We start from the raw sequence: 13,543 nt of genomic DNA on the forward strand, positions 1-13,543 counted from the left end.
GCATTGATACTGGTATGATAGCTGTTATTGCAGGAAAATTCTATTAATGGTAAATGATCGTCCCAATTTCCTCCGAAATCAATTACACAAGCTCTAAGCATATCTTCCATTGTCTGAATTGTCCTTTCGCTTTGTCCGTCCATTTGAGGATGATAAGTTGTGCTTAGTTTTAACTTGGTTCCCATTGCTTTTTGGAAACTAGTCCAAAAATGAGAAATAAAACGACTATCTCTATTAGAAACAATAGATAAAGGAATTCCATGTAATGAAACTATTTCATTTAGATATAACTTGGCTAATTGTTCCATACTGAAAGTTTCCTTCAATGGTAAGAAATGAGCAGACTTGGTTAATCTGTCTACAATCACCAAGATTGTATCGTTACCTTTTCGTGTCTTGGGTAATTTAGTAACAAAGTTTACTATTATTAATTCCCATTTCCATATAGGCATTTTGAGCTGCTGCAATAAACCTGAGGGTTTCTGATGTTCAGCTTTAACTTGTGAACAGGTTAGACACTTAGCAGCATAGGTTGCTATATCCTTTTTCATTCCTATCCACCAGAAATTTTTTCTTAAGTCTTGATACATTTTATCACTACCAGGATGTATCGTATATTTAGACTTATGGGCTTCTTATAAAATTCGGTGGCGTAGGTTTCCTTGTTTGGGTATCCAGATTCTTTTCTTGTGGAATCTCCAAATTCCATCTGTTCCTTGGCCTAATTCCTTGATCATTCCTTTTAATTTTTCAGTGTCGTCCTTGATTACCGATTCCTGCATTTCTCTAATTTTCTCATTTAAATCTATCTGCAGATTTAGCTTAAGAGATCGTACTCTTCTTGGCTTTTCATGATACTTTCAACTTAAAGCATCAGCTACTACATTAGCCTTTCCTGCATGATACTAGATAACACAATCATAATCACTAAGAATTTCCATCCAGCGTCTCTGTCTCATATTTAACTCCTTTTGCCCGAAAACATATCTTAGACTCTTATGGTCGGAGAAAATAGTAAACTTGCTACCATACAGGTAGTGTCTCCAGAACATAAGGGCAAAAATTATGGCTCCTAACTATAGAACATGGGTTGTATAATTCTCTTCATGATTCTTAAGTTGTCTAGAGGAATAGACTATAACCTTTTGACGTTGCATCAACACACATCCATAACCTAATTTAGAAGTGTCACAATAGACTATAAAGTCTTCAGTTCCTTCTGGTAACGTAACTATGGGTACGTTGGTAAACTTTTGCTTTAGAATTCTAAAAGCTTCCTCCTGTTTTGGTCCCCATTCAAACTTAACTGATTTGCAGGTCAGTTTTGTTAAGGGAATGGCTATTCTAGAAAAATCTTGAATAAAACATCTATAATATCCTGCTTGTCCAAGAAAATTTCTTACTTCCGTTGGTGATTCAGGGACTTTCCATTTAGTAGTTGCCTCGATCTTTGTGGGATCTACATGAATTCCTTCATGATTAACTAAATGCACATTTTGAGAATTTAGCATAAAGCTTCTCCTTTCTCAACAATGTCAGAAGTGTAAACAAATGCTCTGCATGATTTTCTTTATTCTTAGAGTAAATAAGAATATAATCTTTAAAGACAATTATGAATTTATCAAGATATGGTTTACATATTCTGTTTATCATGTCCATAAATGCGGCTGGGGCATTGGTTAAACCAAATGGCATGACTATAAATTCATAATGACCATACCTTGTTCTGAAACCAGTTTTAGGAATGTCCTCTTCCTGTACTTTCAATTGATGATATCCTGAGCGTAAATGGATCTTAGAAAAGAATCGAACTCCTTGAAGTTGATTAAACAGATCATCGATTCTCGGTAGTGGGTACCGATTTTTAATCGTGACCTTGTTCAATTCTCGGTAATCAATGCACATACGCATTGATCCGTCCTTCTTCTTAACAAACAAGATTGGTGTTCCCCATGGTGATGAACTAGGTTGTGTGAAACCTTTTTCCAGAAGTTCGTCCAATTGTTTCTTCAGTTCTTCCATCTCCGCTGGTGCTAAACGGTAAGGTGCTTTGGCAATCGGTGCTGTCCCTGGTAGTAGATGAATTCTGAATTCCACATCTCTATCTGGCGGTAATCCCGATAGCTCTTCTGGGAAAACATCTGAGAATTGAGATACTACGGGAATATCTTTCAATTCTTTTCCCTTAGTGTTAATGATTATGGAAATCATATACACTAGTGATCCTTTCCTTGTATAGATGGCCGTTTTCATCACAGAGATGAATTTTGTGGACCTAGTTGGCTTATCTCCTTTAATTGTGATCTTTTCACCCTTTGGTGAAATTACTCGTACTAACTTTTGATCACATAGAATACTGGCATGGTTGGCTACTAACCAATCCATTCCAAATACGATATCAAATCCAGCCAGATTCATTGGGTAAAGGTTAACAATGAAATTATTTTTTAAAATTTCTATTCTTGCTCCCTGCAAGATTTCGGTAATCTTAATGGATTCTCCATTTGCAGTTTCTACCAGACATTCTTGTTGAAGTTTAGTTAATAGTTGATTGAGAAATTTGCAGAACGAAGTATTAATAAAACTTTGGTTTGCACCAGAGTCAAATAATACTTTAGAAAAAATATCATTAACTAAAAACGTACCGGCAAACACATCCGGAATCATCTTAGCTTCTTCAGCTGTTAGAACAAATGCTCTGGCGTTCTTAGTAGTTTTGCTATTCGTCGCTGGAGCTAGTTTCGGACAGTTCGGTTTGATATGCCTAGTCTCTCCACAGTTGAAGCATAGCTTATTGCTAGGTTTCTTCCTGCAGTCTTCTTCCTTGTGTCCCGATATTTTGTAGAAGTTGCAGTATATTGAGCTTCTTCCTGAATGCTTCTTCTTGCAGTACTTACAATAAGGTGTAGAAATAGAACCTGCACCTTTCAAATGGTTGGAATTACCGTAGCCAAATTCCTGGGTAAGCTTTTGGGCTAGGTTCTTTCTCTGGTTTTCTTCTTGCGTAGGTACTAATTCATCAGTCAAGGTATTGGCTAATTCTATGGCTTCTTCTATGGTTTGTGGTCTAGCTGCCTTGAGTACGTGTCTGATTTCACTAATTAATCCCCAGATGTAACCGGAGATTAATACTGGTTCTGGTGAAGCTAGGGTTGGTACTATTCTAGCATCTTCGAAGAATATGGTAGTGTAACCTTTGCAGTTTATTCCAGTTATTCTAAGATTTAAGAACTTATTGGCGATTTGTTCTTTTTCATAAGGAGGACAAAATTTTCTTTCAACCATGTTCTTAAAATCAGTCCATTCCATATTATCTTCCACCATTCTAAGGCTGCATTCTCAAAAAGATTAGAAGCAAACAAATTTTTATCTTCCTCTGCACATTTGGTTATTTTTAAGACTGCCTCTGTCTTTTCTATCCAACATAGGGCTGCAATGGGTCCTTCATTGTCAGAGAATTCTATTGGTTTACAAGACCAGAATTCTTTATAAGAACTCCATATGACATGGTTCTTATTCTTTTTGGAATAGGTAATTGGACTAACGGTCCATTATTCACGCTGTGACTGGGTTCAGTAGGTGGTCGTTTACTTCCACTATTAGTTTTATTATTTTCAGCTTCTTTAACAGTCTTGATGATATATGGCATAACATCTATAATTCCTTGTGCTACTATATGTTGGATGGCACTGTTATCTATTTGGTTTCCATTATTCTCATTATTCTGATTTTCCTGATTTACTTCGTTGTCCATCTGGATTATACACAATTATCAGGTATTAATATCACAGAATAAATTTAATGTAAACAATCAGGCAAACAAATTGATCAAAATCGTCGAGCATTGTGACTTTTACTCTTTGTCATATATATATATATATATATATACATATATATATATATATATATACATATATATATATATATATATATACATATATATATATATATATATAGTTTAAATGAGAAAACTAAAAAGCTAACTAAAAAAACCTAAAAAAAACCTAAAAAAATACCAATTTTTTTTACAATTTTTTAATAAAAAATCGCTACTTTATATGTATGTAAAAAAATTTTCAAAAAAAAAAAAAAAAAAAAACTTTTTTGTTGTATTGCACATGTGCACTAATACGGAAAGCCTAAACCACTTAACCCACCCCCCACCGACACCCCCCAAAAACCTAAACCCCCCCCCCACCACCCCCACCCCCCCCCCCAAAACCTAAATTCACCCTCCCACCAAAAGCCTAACCCCCCCCCCCACCCCCACCCCCCAAAAACCTAAACCCCCCCCCCACCCCCACCCCCCAAAAACCTAAAACTAAACCCTAAACATAAACCCGAAAAAAACCTAAACCCCCCACCCCCCCCCCCAAAAAAAAACCTAAACCCCCCTCCCCCACCCCCCAAAAACCTAAACCCCCCACCCCCCAAAAACCTAAAACTAAACCCTAAACATAAACCCGAAAAAAACCTAAACCCCCCTCCCCCACACCCAAAAACCTAATCCTAATCCTAAACCTCCAAAAAAACTAACCCTAAAAGCTAAACTAGACTCAAAAAGGTAATTTTAAGCATGTAATGCAATTGTAGTACATGTTGCATTGCACATGTGCACTACTATAATAATAGTGTTGAAAACAAGACGACACCATAAATCTATTTTTATGTCATAAAAAAAATATGCTCAAATATACTTGAATGAAAGATAAGAAAATTTGTGATCTTATGGTGCCATTTTTGTTTTAAAATGATAACGTATGGAGAAATGGGAAATGTTTGAAAAGTTATATATTTTTTGTTCCAATTTTACCCCTCCTTCATTAGAAGTCCCCCCTCCTTCATTAAAAGTCTCCCTCCCCCTCCTTTTTAGTGGATTTTAGTTAGTTTTCTAGTTTTCTCATTTATATCTAGTTTTCTCATGATCCTCTCCCTATATATATATATATCTTACCATTATTATTATTATTACTAGGGGTTGTTCCAGAAAGCATTTCTCGCTCGTCGTATTTCCACACGAGCTTTTCTTCTATCTGTTTTATCCTCTCTCCTTCCTCCACTAATTCCTCACCAAAGGTGCAGAGTTCCTGCACATTTTCTTCACTCATAGATGGCAGTGGTGCGGGCACTGGGTCAGGGTACTGAGGTATAGGTTCTCCATATGGGAATGGGTCGCCTAACACACTCTGAAAATACGGGTCGTTATTCCAAAATAGATCTGAAGGGTTAAGGTTGGTATACTATGCTATGGGATCTGGCATCGGTTCTCCCTGTTGATAAAATTCGTAATATTCCCTATGGTCATCTTCCCATGGATCATATGCTAAAGGATTAGGAGCTGGGATTCTAGGTATCTCGTTAGAGTCAAATGCTGGTATGGGAAGTTGATTTTCTTGGTTAAGTTCGATCTCCATTGGTTGGGTTGGGAATAGTGGCAATGGTTGTGGTGCAATTATTTGGTCTAGGTGTGGATCTGCTGCAGTGGTGGCTAGTATATGAAAGTTTGCCAACCGTCTATTCACTATCTCTTGTGTATGGGCATTTACTTCCCTATTGGCTGCTGCTAACGCTCTGTGTTGTTATAACTTTCTCATTCGCTTTCTCCTCTCATGTGCTCCCCGACTGAACCATCCTCTCTTTTTCGAAGGGAATGGTTCCTCATATTGCGCCTTAAATATGAAGATTCCCTCTTCTGTATCAGCAGAATACCCCGAAGGAGTAGGCTGTGAGGAAGTTCCTTCACTCTTGGGAGAACTAGCTAGGTGACGATAGGCGTCAGACGTACCTTGCTCACTCATACTGTAAACTAACAGATTGTCAAATAACACAAAACAATAATATACATGTATACATATAATCACATAGATTATATCCTAACACAACTGATAAAATTTTGGTGTCAACATGTCACACCCCAACCAATGGCGGAAACATCGGGATGAGACGAAGTGTGAAGATTGCTCGAGACATCATAACACTAATAATTGCGATAAGTATTTAACCAATAATTTCATTTCATTTCTAAAGATTCAATTACAAGGATTTGAAGCATAATACAACAACGTGAATGATGAAATACTATACAATATGAATACAAATTTTAGAGTGTGTATCTAAGCATCCTACTAGATTCCATGCGTCACCAACATCATCGCTAAACCTGTAACATGTTAAAATAAAGTTCAATGCAAAAGCAAAGGCGAGTACACAAGGTTTGAATAAGTATAGCATAAGTATAAAAGCATTTTACTCGAATCCACATGGCAATTTGTAAGCAAGGTAATTAGCATGCATATCATTACGTCTAAACCCAAAGTGTCCACTAGTATTTAGCATCCCTCGCCACAAAAGTGACGAGACCGTATAGTATAAAGACCTAACAATCCCCCGTCGGGTGGTGTGCTACTCCTATAGCGCTATAATTGTTAAGCGAGGGTATAACATAGTAATGGCATAAATCATGTATTATCTAGCATAACAAGTAGCATGTATATCGGATCGAGTTCACAAAGTATGTTTAAGTGTGTGTAAGTGTAATTTTCGTATGGTAACATGTTACAACCCAAAAGTGGTTTAAAATGTAAATGGGTCAAGTGTACTCACAAAGTTTGCATATGCTTTCCGATTATCCAATTATTGACGAGTTGATGAGGTTAGAAGATTGAATGTGTAGGGTTAAAGTTCAAGTATGCTTAGAGTCGAGATTCGGTACTTAAAACAACATAAAAGTAAGATATGAGAATAGCATGTGAAAATAATCATCTTCAACACTTAACACTTGTATGACACTTGGTAACCACAAGGGTTATGATAATGTTTTCATGAGTTGAACACCCATAAGAATCACAACAAGGTTTAGGTCTTAGGTGATGTTCTACTACTTTAACATATAAACATAAGTTCAACATCAAAGGTTCGAATGAGTGTATACATATATCTAGGTTAAGTACTACATATTATTTAGTCCAAAAATTCAAGTAGGAGGTAGAAGATTGGGATCTTCATTTAGGCACCTCGTGTTATCATAGATGTCATGTATGGGGGTAGGAAGAACATGCTTCCATTTAGGAACCCCTTGAATGTTCACCACTTCACTTGATGTAAAAACAACCAAGGAGGGTCACGAACTAGGTTTAGCACAATAACATAAACAACCTAACTATAGAGAAATCATCAAATCATGTGAGGATTGTATGTAGGACAACCCAAGTCGTTCCATAATCACTCATGTATCAAAGGCTATGTTTGACATGATTTGTGGGTTGAAACCCTAAACAAAACACCAAGTTTATGAGGTTTAATCCTCTGATTTTAAATGTCTCAACCTTGTTTTTAAGCTTAACCAACCATGGGATAAGTTGTAAGCATTAGGACATAGGTATGAGATGTGTTGAACACAAGTTACATAGGTTTAAACAAGTTTTTGATGAACATAAAAACAAACAGAAAGTTTATGGACGATTTCGGGGCATTTCCAGGTCTGATTTCTCCAAGGAGAAGTCTAGGAATCGAACCCCATGATTATCCAAGTAAGTAGGAAAAAGAATCAAGTGATTTCGTTAAGAAATGAGTGAGTTATGCTCATTTTCGTGAAGAGGTGTCAATCTGCTCGAACCCTTGCTTTCAGCTACGGTTTGGAGGATGTTTTGAGAGTTTTTAGTGTTGCAAAAGTGGTAGGGAGGCTGGTTATAAGTGGTATTTATAGGGGGAAGGATTAGGGTTTCAATGGGTTGGGCTTTGGAAGTGTTTAGAAGGGGTTACACCTTGAAACTAGCCCACAAAGCCCAACTATATGGGGCTGAATTTTGCTGAATTGGGGCTGCCATATTTCTTTATTTTTTTTATTTTTTTAAAACATTATAATGAGTAATTTTGTTAATTAAGTTGTGTAATAATATGCAACAATGTTTCCCCTAACTTGTAACAAGGTGAAATATGAAATAAAACATGATTTAACTAGGTAAAAAGTGTAATGTACAAGTATGTAACATGTTTGTAAGTGACAAGTATATGTCACATATTAGATGATTAACCGTTGTATAAATAAGCATATTATTAGGGGTTTTTAGGTAACAATTTGAGGACAAGCATGGACATGCTTCGTGAATAAGTATCGTATAAGTATGAATTACAAATAAGGATTCGATGTACAATGAATTCCAACGTATGAACATGTATGAATATGTAGATGGCGAATTTAAAGAAATACGAATTTTTATTTATGATCCAAGTCTCGGATTTTACAACGAAAAGACGACTACAATAATACAAGATTTCCAAAAATAGCATTACAAGGCGAGCTTTCTAATTATGGAAAGTATGAAAAAGCAGGGCGTTACACAACAGAACACTTCTGTGGCTTAAATAAGTGGTTGTAGCTCTGATACCACTCTCTGTCGCAACCCCCGACCCCTACCCCGGGAGCGGGCGGCCGTGAGGACAGTATAGTGGTATCGGTGTTTATTAATTTAGCAGTGGAAATTTACATCAGGACCGTAGTTAGGAAATAGTTTATCAGAGTAAAACACCACATTTTTATAAATAATAAATACAAGGGAAAAACCCAAGTTTCCATTGATAATACGTTTATAGGGGTAAACCCTAATTTATTGAAATAAAACTTCTTTCCTGTTTAGGTCACTTTTATAGCCACTTTCCAAGCCTTCAATGCTCTCCACCTGGCTTCTATGGACTTTCACATTTTGTTACCTGAAACGCGTTTGAAAAAGTTTTATCATCAAGAAATACTGGCGAGTGCATCCCAGTTTAATCAAAACAATTTTTATCACTTTACAGTATTGAGGGCATCCGCAATTACATTTGTTTATATCTACCCAATTACCACCCACGGTACTGTCAATCCTGACTTGTGGTCATGATACTACTCACAGTGTAATAACAAGTAATGTATACAAAACCCCAACATAGAGATAGTAATTGTAGAATCACAAATACTCAATCACTGTTAAATGTAATTTAAATAATTGAGGTTTTGGTAAAACACTTGGACTCATAAAAAGCAGATGTACTCACATTGCTATTTTAGATAATACTACTGCTTTCTGGTGACTTCCTGGTTATATTCTATTAAAATTAAACAACGCACACATGTTAGTAAGATAATCCAATTTACATTAGCTATACCCCCGAGACAGAACTCCAACGACTGAGTCAGGCAGAGCCTTGACATGCGTTACGGAGCTCTAGATCAATCGGGCAGAGTAACTAATACGTAACCGGGGGTTATAATACTTACAATGAGGTAGAGCTTCGCTTTTTAGGGGTATAATACCGAGCAACACTATTGCTATTATAGGGACTAAGATAAAAGAAAAGAAAAGAATTGGACGAGATTTGAATGAGGCAGAGGCCTCTTTATATAGGCCTGATCGTGGTTCTCCCGTGCCCCGCGAGAGATAGAAGGCAAGGTCTTCGCGGCCCGCGACGATGCAAGGGTAGGCCCTAGCTTTGTTGACTCAACGACTAGCCCCAACACATAACGGACACGTGGCGCAACAGGGTGCGGCCTGGTGTCATGCTGTCGCTCCCCGCAACAGCCTTGGGTTGTCTGGGTCGCGCCCCGCGAGCGACATGTATTTTTGTTTTTATTTGATATAAAGGTATATCAGGTCCGTTTTTCGTATACGGGGTGTATTTTAGGATGTATAGGGATATTTTAAGGGTTTTGGGTGAGTTGTTATATGAACTAATGACCTTAAACACATGACCAATGTTGATATGCATTGGGGAAAAGCAAACAAACAGTCGTCTTGCGGTATCGAGTTATTATCAACATGTCTTTAAACTAAACATTTACCAACTATACGATTAAACAAAACTGTGAACTCGCCAGCTTTATGCTTATACACTTTTTTTTGCATGCTTGTAGGTCGATAGATATGTGATTCGTGACTTGCAGTCTGGGATGCTGGTGTGGTCATGGGTCGTGACACTTGGAAAGATGTTGAATGTCGAATTGATTTCAAACATTATTGTGTTGAGTTGGTTGAACAATATTATATGCTTCCGATGAACGTAAACTTGTTTTGAATGAATGTTTTGAATTACACTATTTATATTGAATGGGAATTTCATTTTATTACTATTAGTTCAATGTGATTAGTGGCTAGATCCTGGTATGTCACACGCCTCGCGGGGGTTTCCGCATGTGGTATTTTGGGGGTGTGACAATATTATTATGGTATATTGTATTTTTGTTGTAATCCACATTAAGTTGGCGCGATACAACTAGCTCGTGGACATGAGTGCTTCATAGTATAAAAACAAGATGAAGCGAACATCTCATAATAAACAAGACATAACAAACAAAAACTCTTGGTACAATGATTATGACATTATTATGGTATATTGTATTTTGTTGCAATCCATATTAAGTGAGCGCGATACAACTAGCTTTTGGACATGAGTGCTTCATAGTATTAAAACAATATGAAGCGAACATCATATTGTGGGTCATTGTATAAGATTTTCATTTGTCTTTCAGAAAACTTGCAAACTTTTAAATTTTAATATATTTAACTTCATCTACTTTCACCAATTTTATGTTTTCCAACTTTGCAAAAACATTGTAAATTTTGATGAGTTTTTTGTTCATATGAAGAATAAAATTAAAACTATACAAAGTTCTAGGTATAGTAAAAATTAACATATATAGTCCTTGGATAAAACTTTGCAAAAGCATTGTAAATTTTGATGACTTTTTGGCTGGGAATTGCCCCTTATTGTATTATTCTTGGATAAAACTAAAATTGATCGATGATTATTTTTCCTAATTTTTATTGCATGTTCATTGGATTTTTTTTATTTTTTTTATTTTTTGGTTTTTTTCCTTATATTTGTTCACACAAAGCCAATCAAAATCAAAGCACAAAAGCACATAGATAGCAAGGACAAATGGGGAAAAGCAAACAATGAGAATCCACTCTTTATTATTGAGTGTGGTCAACCATTTTTTTTTTGTTTTGAACGGCAATAGATTTTTATACCACACCCAAATATAACCAAACTTAACATCCAGTAAAAGGCTAGAGAACAGAACCTCAAAACGCCCCAGAATTACATGAGATAATCCAACCCAAACTTATACATATGAAAATTGATTTAATTCTCCATCACTGCAAATGTTCACCACTTTTCCTAGTCAATTTCACTACCCTTCGAACGGCTCTTGTACCACATAAACAGGGACACTTGTATCTCGCCAAAAATCTTATCTATATTAACCCACTTCCCATAAAAAAACAACATCGTTTTGACTCTTCCAAATTGACCAACATGCGACCAAAATAAGAAACGGGATCAGGAGAAAACACCTAAAAGTGTGAAAACGGTGAGAATGGATCATGGCCGTACACGTGGCACGCGATATAATGAAGGGCGAAGGGGCTTTTTGTCCTTTTATATTCTTTTTTTCAATGCGTCTCACAACACCGCTTTATTTTTGGCGTGTAAGATTTTTTTGGCGTTTAGTTAGATTCAATAACTACCTGGCGTTTAGATCTGCCTCAATGAATTAATCGTTTTTGTATTACATAGTAAATATTTTAGCGTTGATGGCGTTCCAAAATTCATTAAAATCAATTAATAATTCTAAGTTCTTTGCGTCCATGGCATTCCCAAATTCGTTAGGCGTTTTTGTAGATTTTACCAGTTCAATTAACCTCATATATGTTATAAAGGTAAATTACTTGGCATTTATGGCGTTTTTAAATTCATTATAATTCATTAGTAATTCAATAGATATAACTAAGACGAAATCAAACAAAAACTAATAGTCTTCTGTGGATGCTATTAGATCAAAGATGTAACCATCGCTTTGTTCATCACTTTCTTCAGACTCATCATCATCATCTTGTGTATTGATGTATAACGCCATAATCTCATCTCGTCTTTGTTGCATCCTATACTTAAATATCATCACAACGCTGGGCCTTGCACCGTTCGAAGGTGCTAAATCACAAAGCTATTCAAGAAGATGTAGTCTATCTGTGTACAACATTTCGTCCATTGTCAATGAATAATCCACCCCATGTTGATAAGTCACGTTTACCGTTCTTGATTGTTCATCCAGACTCCAACTGGTAACTCTTGGTAGATCAGTATCGTCAACATCACCATCATCTGCTGGAAATTTTCTCTTCAATCTTCTTATTACCGTTCGAGTCCTTTCACAATCGTAGGCCACTAGAATCCCAAGGGCCAGAATATCCCTCTGAATGGCTTCATCCTTACTAAGTACGACCTTGATTGTCTTGACTTTCACCCTTCTCCTGTCAGAGAACTTTAGTATGAAACATCTCTCTGACCGCTCAAACCTCCATGCGATAACCTGAGCCATTTTTTAAGTTGTATGACGTTTTAGACAATGTGTAGCGTGTTTAGTGAATGTGTGGTGTGTTAAGCTTTCTTTACCTGTTCTACTTATATAATGACCTTTTTTTGGCGCGAGGTAGATATATGTTTTTAGCGCTAAAAACATTAGTAATTTTTTTATGTGTATTTTGTGTATCATTTATCGTGCCATGTAGAATGCAGGCCTATAATGTGACAGGTAATTATGGCGTTTTGAAAAGATAAATAAATTCAATTACGATGGCGTGGCTTTTAATATAATAAATGTTAGTAATAAAGTTTCTGTCGTTTTAGTTACTGTTTGTAGTTACTGTTTGTTCAGCTTAATCTGTTAAGACTGTAACACGTCCCATCTTTCCAGGGTTTGGTGTTTTGTATTTAATGGCGTTTAGATAAAGATGGCGCATTGTTTTATAAAATGTTTTGATGGCGTTTAGTTAACTTTTGGAGTTTTTAATAATAATTGGTTAAAGTAATTTTATTATATGTTTCGACATTTTGGCGTTTTATATAGCAACAACGTGTTCGGCTAGGATCCGATCTCACAGTTTTCACACTTTAAAGCGTTTGGTGTTTGTAGCATCTTGGCGTTTTATGAACATTTTATAGAAATAATGTATTTTATCAGCGGAGATTTAGATAACAAACACAGAAAATGACCCCCCCCCCCCCCAAAAAAAATAGAAAATAAAAAAAATAAAAACGCCAATCCAAAATTTCTCATCCAAATCTTCACTGTTATCTGTCTTTTCTTTCTTGAAGTTTTTGTGCCTTGAACCTTTGAATACCTTAGACAGATGTCGATTTTCCTACATAACGCCCGTCTTTAGACGAAGCTGATCAGTTAGCAAAATATGGCATCCTGTATTTTGGTGTGATCTATTGTTGTTTGTTGACATGTTGTTGTAGATCAAAGCCTGTGTGGATGCTGTTATCATCATGGAGTCCAAAATAGCATTTACGCTGGGATCGATCCCTTCTTAACATCCAAACCTTCTTCAATAACAAAGCACACAAAATGACATATAACTGTCATCAGACTCTTTTTCTTGAATATTTGTCCATCTCATTCAGCAAAATCTTATAGAGTTACCCACCTCAGCTAAGAATCCATTTAGTGAAACTTCATGCAGAATAATACTGAATATACAAGAAACAAGGTTTGCCATCT

Source organism: Helianthus annuus, chromosome 9 (assembly GCF_002127325.2).
Source record: "Helianthus annuus cultivar XRQ/B chromosome 9, HanXRQr2.0-SUNRISE, whole genome shotgun sequence".
NCBI classification, from domain to species: domain Eukaryota; kingdom Viridiplantae; phylum Streptophyta; class Magnoliopsida; order Asterales; family Asteraceae; genus Helianthus; species Helianthus annuus.